The following is an 8,609-nucleotide window of genomic DNA, read 5'->3' on the forward strand; positions in this document are numbered from 1 at the left end:
ATTTGACGGTGAATTTTACTCGACCTTAATTCTGAAGTATTTCAACTCTTTATTCATCCTCAAAAGTTTTTTTTTTCAGCTATCCAATTCCAGATTAAATCAATTTCTAAGATCTGGCCAAAATTTCCGCATGCATGTCATCTCATTAGAACTAGCGAGAAAAGAATTAACAACAGAATGACACAAAAAGACAAACTGGATTTTATTGAGTAAAGGATGAAAGGGTTTAAAACAAGACAAACAACCTAAGATCCGAGATACAACCCTAAAATAACCCGAATAAGGAGAATAGCAACAAAACAAACGGACAAGACTAACACAAATAGAATAGAAGGATAGAAAGGTTTGACTCAATAAAACAAATAAAATCTGGATCACAACCCTGAAATAATCCAGATAACAGAAAAAACATCAAAACAAACTACCAAGTTTCCTTCCTAGTGAGGAGAGAATGACTTTTCAATTGCTAAGCTTGACATTTAGCCACAAATTTGCTCATCAGAATTACCATGGACTTCTCCAATTTCAGTCGGCAAGTTCCCGAGAGGATTCTCATACTCCATGTCACCAGGCATCATTCCCACAAAGTGTGCATCATCATGTGCAGGTAAAGGATTCTGCGTGATATTCTGGGTGTCATTGTCTTGGATCACAATCAATTTTTCCTGGATCATCCTTTCTATTTCTCTTTTCAAATCACGACAACTTTCAATATTGTTCCCCTGGTCATTGGAATGGTATTCGCGCCTTCTAGAAGGGTCAAAGCTTCTTGCACGTGGGTCCACATGATTTGGAGGAATGGGTGCAATCATGTCATAATGATTTAATTTCTCAAATAAGCTTGCATAGGACTCTCCTATTGGTGTAAAATTATCCTTCAACCTTTGTTCCCCTTTATACCTCTGGCTTGGATGTGGGTTATAGGGAACCTGAAAATTTTGTGGACGCTGGTGGAGATTTTGTGATGCTCGGGCTCGCCTTCTTGGGTGATTTGGTGGCTGGACAACATACTGAGGTGGAGCAACAGAGTATTGTGAGTTCTGGGGTGGATAATAGTGCTCAGGAGCATCATCGGAAAATAGACGAGGCTGGTCATACCTCCGAGATGCTCTCCTAGGACCTCTTTTCAACCCTGATGTCATCATGATTTCTTCGTCCTTCTCATTTGTGTCACCAGATTCAGTTTGGACAGCCTGAGTTGCAGCTATGAGAGCTGCTTGACTTATAATTCTGCCTGTCTTAAGGCCATTCTCTACCATTTCTCCAATTTTGATTGCTTCCAAGAAGGATTTGCCAACCGCGGACATCATGTTTTGAAAGTAATCTGGCTCTTGCGACTGAAGGAAGACAGTGATTAGCTCGTGGTCATCCATGGGTGGCTTAACTCTAGCTGCTTGCTCTCTCCATTTATTGGCATATTCCCTGAAACTTTCAGTTGGTTTCTTCTTCAGGTTTGAAAGGGAATTGCGGTCTGGGGCGATGTCGATGTTGTATTGGAACTGTTTGACAAAGGCCTGTGCCATGTCATCCCAGACATACCAACGAGACGTGTCTTGATCCATAAAACATTCGGATGCTACTCCCGTAAGGCTTTCCCCAAAATAAGCTATTAGCAATTCTTCATTTCTTCCCGCACCTCTTAGTTGATTGCAATACCTTTTCAGGTGGGCTATGGGGTCTCCATGTCCATCATACTTTTCAAATTTGGGTGTCTTAAAACCAGGTGGCAAGTGGACATCGGGGAACTTGCATAGATCCTTGAAGGCAATACTCTTCTGACCTGCCAACCCTTACATGTTTTTCAACTGTTGTTCTAAACTTTTCACTCTTTGGGTCATTTGTTCCTGTGGCATCTTTCGGGCAGGCTTCTCAATGTTTGCAGGAAGATCAAACAAGTACGAGTGGTACTCAGGAGAGTGGTACTGCTCTTGCTGAGTAGAAAATTGTGACTCATGACAAGGCTGTCCTTGGCCATTGGCCCATGCTTGACACATTTTGGCCATTTGCTGTTTCAGTATTCTATTTTCCTCAAACACACTAGACTCTTGTTGAACCCTCTGACTCTGTGTCTCTTGAGCACTTGTAACAGCTTCGATGTCAGTTATCATTTTTCCTTGGATCTTGTGTTGTCCGCTTACCACAAACCGACCACCTCAAACTTTCTTCACAATTCAAAATAAAAGACACGTTAGAATGGACTCAGTCAGTCGTTATTATTATCACTAATTTTTTATTTATTTTTTTTCATCTTTTTTATTTTTTCATTTTTCTTTTTAATGGTTGATCAAACCTGATGTGGGTTGCCTACGTATCATGTGGGAACATGAATCAGATCTTGCGTAGTTCGGGAAGATTAGGAATAAAGGAAATAAACTAAATTTTTGTTTTTCTGGATTTTGAATTTTCTTTTTTTTCACTTTTTTTTCAAAAGAAAGACTTATAAAGAAGAAAGAGAATATTTTTGGATTTTGATTTTTCTTCAGCATTTTTGCAAAGAAAGACTTCTAAAGAAGAAAGATTTTTTTTTTTTTTGAATTTCGACTTTTTATTGTTTTTTTTTTGGATTTTCGAAAGAAAAACTTCTAAAGAAGAAAGTAAAATATTTTTGCATTTATGGATTTTTATTCTGAAGTTAGGAAAGAAGTACTTCTAAAGAAAAAGAAAGTATTTTTTAATCTTGAATTTTCTTTTCAATTTTCGAAAGAAGAATGAAAATTTTTTTGTATTTTTTGATTTTGAGAAGCAACTAAAAGAAAATATTTTTTTGTATTTTTAAAAATTGGGGTCTAAAAGAAAAACTTTTCTAAAGAAGGAAGTAAAAGAATTTTTTTGGATTTTTGAAAATTGGGGGCCGGAACCGATGAGGTTTGCCTACGTATCTCACATCCGGTGAGAATCATACCCGCGTAGTTTTTTCAGTTTTGACGGACCAGAAATTGACTTATTTTAAAATGACTTTTTTTTTTTCAAATTTTTGGCAGAGTTTCAGGATATTTCAAATACCTACCTCTCACAATCTTTTCTTTTTCCTTCTTTCTCTTTTTTTGATTTTTTTTCTCTCTTTTTTCATTTTCTTTCCCTATTCTAGAAGCCAGTCAACATGCAAGCCGAAACAGACAGATACGCAAGTAGCATGTAAGATGCATCAGGATGGTCTTTTAATTTGGGTACACCTGTCCTAGACGGAACCAACCCCTGTGTTGAGTCCCCAAAGTCAAATGCACATGATGCAAACAAACGTTCCTACTAGGGATCCAGCATGAGGCTGAGTTATTCTAAGTTAAAAAACTTGGGTATATTGTTCTAGACTTGTGTACCCGAGCGGACAACTAGAGCCGAGGAGGGGGCTACGTACCGGGAACCAAAAGGCCATCCGGCTTTGTAACTTGTCCGAGCCTCTTTCTTATTTCAAGGTATGGCACTAACAGAAGAGGAGGCACGCCAGCGTGCACATCCCCAAAGATGAGAAGAGAAGGATTTCGTAGAAGTTTATATACAATTCAAGTAATATCAAAGCGGCAAAAAGCAACATTTAGCACATTAGGCCCAAACATGTAAATAAAATCAAACAATAAATAAAGCCAAATATAACAATTACTCTAAGCTCGAATTCTAAACCCTGAACCAGAAGTTCTGGGTTCTTGTCCCCAGCAGAGTCGCCAGAGCTGTCACACCTCCTTTTTACCTACACCCCGAAAGGTATAAGGGAATTTTTTCCAATTTAAGTGACAATCGAAACGTGATTAATTATTTAAAATTTAGAGTCGCCACTTGGGATAATTTATGGTGTCCCAAGTCACCGGTTTCAAATTTCGAATCGAGGAAAGATTGACTTTGTTTTACAGTCCGCGAACACAGAAATCTGGGTAAGGAATTCTGTTAACCCGGGAGAAGGTGTTAGGCATTCTCGGATTCCATGGTTCTAGCACGGTCGCTCAACTATTATAATTGGCCTATTATCTGATTTTAATACATGTTTTAACCTATGGTACAATTTTAACTTTATACCCGCTTTTATTCAATTATCATTTTTTTAGGAAAGATTCAACGTCATATAAAATACGTCTTGAACCACGTCACATAAATGCACCCGCGGTCTACGACACATTTCATCTAACGTTGTTGAGATTTGGATTTGGGTCACATAAATGCACACCCGAGTTCAGGGAAGTAATTTTTAAATAGCGCGCCTAAGCAACTACGCACTTTCAAGTTTGCGAGGGCCATGGAAAATTCAACTAATGGCACACCTCGATTCCAATTTCAAAGGATTTTATTATTCGAAGTTGTTATAGTCGGGTTACATAAAATGCACCCTCGAATTTGAAGATTACGTATCGTGACCATGCCAAGGGAACCGTACCCATAGTCACAATAATTAGTTATTACACTATGCCTAAAGCAAGATCATTGTGGGAGTTTGTCAATGCCTATGACCGCCTTCAATTATATACCCATTTGAATACAGCTCATTGCAACTACTACAGAAATGGGTGAATTGGCGAAATGAAACGTGAGCCAAGATTGAATGAAATCAAATCGTAAACTCTCTGTCCAGCTTAGTGTTCTTTTCTTTTTGGCATAAAGTCTAATCATTAGACATTAGACATTAGAATAAATCCAAAGTAGAAGATTTATATAAAAATAAAACATAAAATTCGTATAAACACACAAAAAAAAAACTTCCAGGGACATTTCATTTACAGAACCCAAATCTCAAACTTAAAAAAATGCAATCGAGCTTAAATCGTCAAACAACCAATAACAACATTCTACTCAAAGTCAAGAATTAAAATTGACCCATGTAAGTATCATTTTTCATCTACTTCACTATTTCAAATACTTTTTCAAATTGAAACATAATACACATTGCTGGACATTAGATTCGGTAGCAGCGAAAATTTGAGCAAAATTTAGAAAAATAACATAAGGATTCAGCAATTTATTGAATCAACACAAACATTATACAATAAGGACTCGAAACTTACCTAAATCGAACAAAGAAGGGCACTAAAGTGAGCCAAGTGATGGCAGAAAACAAGCAGCTACAGTTAGACCTTGATTAAGTTCCGAGCAACAAAAGAAACAAAGTAATTTTCGACCCAGCTGAGCTTCTTTGAGCCTCAAATTTGCCTTTCAAAAATCCTTGTATATGCTTCTGAGTTTTCCATTTTTGCTCTTGATTATTGTCGCTAGGGATTAAACCATTAGGGTAAGGAGTCTATTTTTTGCGTGTTTTGGAGAAAAATCCAAGAAGAAGGAAAAAGCTCCAGTATTGCGCCGTTTGGTATATGGAAAGAAAGGGAAGATATGATTTCCTTTAGGGTCTAGGGTTCTAGGTCTATTTAGGATTAGGTACTATTATATAGGGGTAGGGATTAGGTTAGGGGTATGGGCCTAGGAATTATGAGCTTGAGAATTATGGTCCAAAATTAGGTCTAAAAATGGGTTGCTCGAGCCCAAGTTTTATTCTTTCCCCGCGAACGAGATTAAAATACGATCTCATTTATTATTAGTCCTACTTAAGTAAAATAAATTAAAAATAAGACTGACTGTTAAAACAAAACTATTTTTTGGTATTTTTCAAGATTAAAAATGACTACAAAACACTAAACAAAACTATTTTTTTTGTAATTTTTATTTTCTTGTAATAAAATAAAGTAAAAGAGTGAAAATTAATTAAAATAGCTATATTAGGTCTAAATTAAATATTTACGTGCTAAAATATGAAAAATCTTGGGGAGGGTCAAAAATCACATGTCTACAAATACAACGTCGACAATAACCTTTTTATTTTGTGATCCTCGAGGTACTTCGTTACTTTGTTGCCGATAAATTATTTTCCATTGTCACATACTATCTCGGCAGGTATCCCGAATCGGCATATGATGATCCTAGATGAAGTCTATAACTCTTTTCTCACTCAATTTCTCGAAAGCCTGTGATTCAACCCATTTAGATAAATAGTCAATCATAAATAAAACGAATTCAGCTTTACCTGGGGCCGATGGCAGAGGACCAACGATGTCCATCCCCCATTTTATGAATAGCCACGAGGATAAGAGTGAATGAAGTTGCTCTCCGGGTTGGTGGATCATCAGCGCATGCCTTTGGCATTTGTCACATTTTTCGAACAAATTCTTTAGTATATTTCTCCATGTCGATCCAATAGTATCATGCTCTGATGACTTTGTAAACCAATGAATCGGCACCGAAATGGTTCCCGCAGGTTCCCTCGTGGATTTCCCGTAGAACGTAATTGGTGTCTCCTGGTCCCAAACATTTTACTAAAGTCCCATCGAACGTCTCCTATATAATATTCCATCTCGACCAAAGTGAATCGTGCAGCTTTAGTGCGTAGAGTCCTTGACTCTTTAGGATCCGATGTGAGCTTCCCATTCTTTAAGTATTCAATGTATTTATTCCTCCAATCCTTGGTTAAACTTGTGGAGTTTATCTCGGCGTGCCCTTCCTCGATCAGTGACCTTAAAAGTTGTACGACAGTCCCCGAACTAAGTTCATCATCTTCGATCGATGACCCCAAATTTGCAAGGGCATCGACCTTGCTATTTTGTTCTCGAGGCATATGTTGCAACGTCCATTCTCTAAATCAATGTAGGGACACCTGTAATTTATCTAAGTACCTCTGCATCCGATCTTCCCGAACCTCAAAAGTATTGTTGACCTGATTTACCACAAGTTGGGAGTTGCATTTGGCCTTGATAACCTCTGCTCCCAAGCTCTTAGCTAGTTCGAGACCTGCAATCATGGCCTCATACTCGGCCTCATTGTTAGTCAATTTCGGAGTTTTAATAGATTGTCTAATTGTATTCCCTATGGGCGGCTTCAAAATGATGCCTAACCCGGGCCATTTCACATTTGAAGCACCATCTGTAAAAAAGGTCCACACCCCCGAGGATGTAACTGACTTTAGCAATAGTTCCCTTTCGACCTCGGGTATGAGAGCTAGTGTGAAGTCGTCCATGAAGTCTGCTAAGATTTGAGACTTGATGGTCGTTCGGGGTTGATACTCGATATCGTACCTACTGGTTTCGATGGACATTTGGCCAGTCGGCCCGAGAGTTCGGAATGTTCCGAAGGGGGTTGGTGGTTACAACACAGATAGGATGACATTGAAAATAAGGTTTTAATTTCCTAGAGGCGTTTATTAGGGCAAGCGCTAATTTTTCTAAGTGTGGGTACCGGGTTTCGGCCTCACCTAAAGTTCGGCTAACATAGTAAACAGGAAATTGTGTACCTTGCTCTTCTCAAACTAAGACGCCACTTACCGCGACCACCGGGACTACCAAATATAAGTAGAGTTGCTCGTCCGGTTTTGGAGTATGAAGCAATGGTGGGCTCGAAAGATACTACTTTAATTATTCCAATACCTATTGGCATTTCGTGGTCCAAGTAAAATTTGCTCTCTTTTTATAAGTGAGAAAACCTGTGACTTCGATTCCGAAGACCTTCAAGATGAACCGACCTAAAGCGGCTATCCGCCCTGTTAATCTTTGTACGGCCTTAATGTTGTCACCGACTGTGATGTCTTCGATTGCCTTGATTTTATCGGGGTTGATCTTGATTCCCCGTCTTGACACCATAAAGCCGAGGAACTTGCCTGAACCAACCCCGAACGCACATTTTTCGGGGTTGAGCTTCATGTAGTATCTTTTCAATATGTCGAAGGTTTCCTGCAAATGTGTCAAATGGTCCTCTGCGCGCAGGGAATTAACTAACATGTCATCAATATAAACCTCCATTGATTTACCTATTTGTTCTTTGAACATTCGATTTATTAGGCCTTGATTAGTAGCACCAACATTTTTTAGCCCAAACGACATTACGTTATAGCAATAAGTACCATACTTAGTGATAAACGAAGTCTTTTCTTGATCCTCCGGGCTCATTTGTATTTGGTTGTACCCGGAGTAGGCATCGAGAAAACTGAGGATCTCGTGGCCGGTCGTGGCATCGATCATGCGATCGATATTCGGCAGGGGAAAAGTGTAAGGCCCCGTGAATTTTCTGCTCAAAACCCAAAAGCTCGTAGTGCCAAGTTAGGAATATGTGTTAGGAATTTGTAAAATTCTTTGTGGCGAGCTTGCTCGCCGCCGTACGAACCCTTTAGACTGATCTATGCATTGAAAAGTTAAGGAATAATGTTTTCCAAAAAAGTGTGATTCTGCGGTCCATTATGCGGTCGCATAATAGCTATGCGGACCGCATAGTCGCCGCAGAGTCAGACAGTGTGATGGTTAATTTTAAGGTCAACTATGCGGCCAATTATGCGATCGCATAATCGATATGCGGGTCGCATAGTCGTCGCATAATTCCATTGGAATTTTTGTGAGAAGTAGTTCTGCGGTGCATTATACGATCGCAGAACAGGTATGCAGACCGCATTTGTGTCACATACCTAGACAATTTGTTCAGGTTTTGGGGCCATTTTTGCGGTCCATTTTGCGGGCCGCGTGTCCGTTATGCTAACGCATATGCAATCGCAGATTATGTCGAGGCTCCTATTTTCTAACTTTTAAAACCCGACCCTATTCCATTAAAAAACACCCCAGCAGACCTCCTTTATGCTATATTTTTACTGCAAATAG

The sequence above is a fragment of the Nicotiana attenuata genome, unplaced genomic scaffold (assembly GCF_001879085.1).
Source record: "Nicotiana attenuata strain UT unplaced genomic scaffold, NIATTr2, whole genome shotgun sequence".
In the NCBI taxonomy this organism is placed as follows: Eukaryota; Viridiplantae; Streptophyta; class Magnoliopsida; order Solanales; family Solanaceae; genus Nicotiana; species Nicotiana attenuata.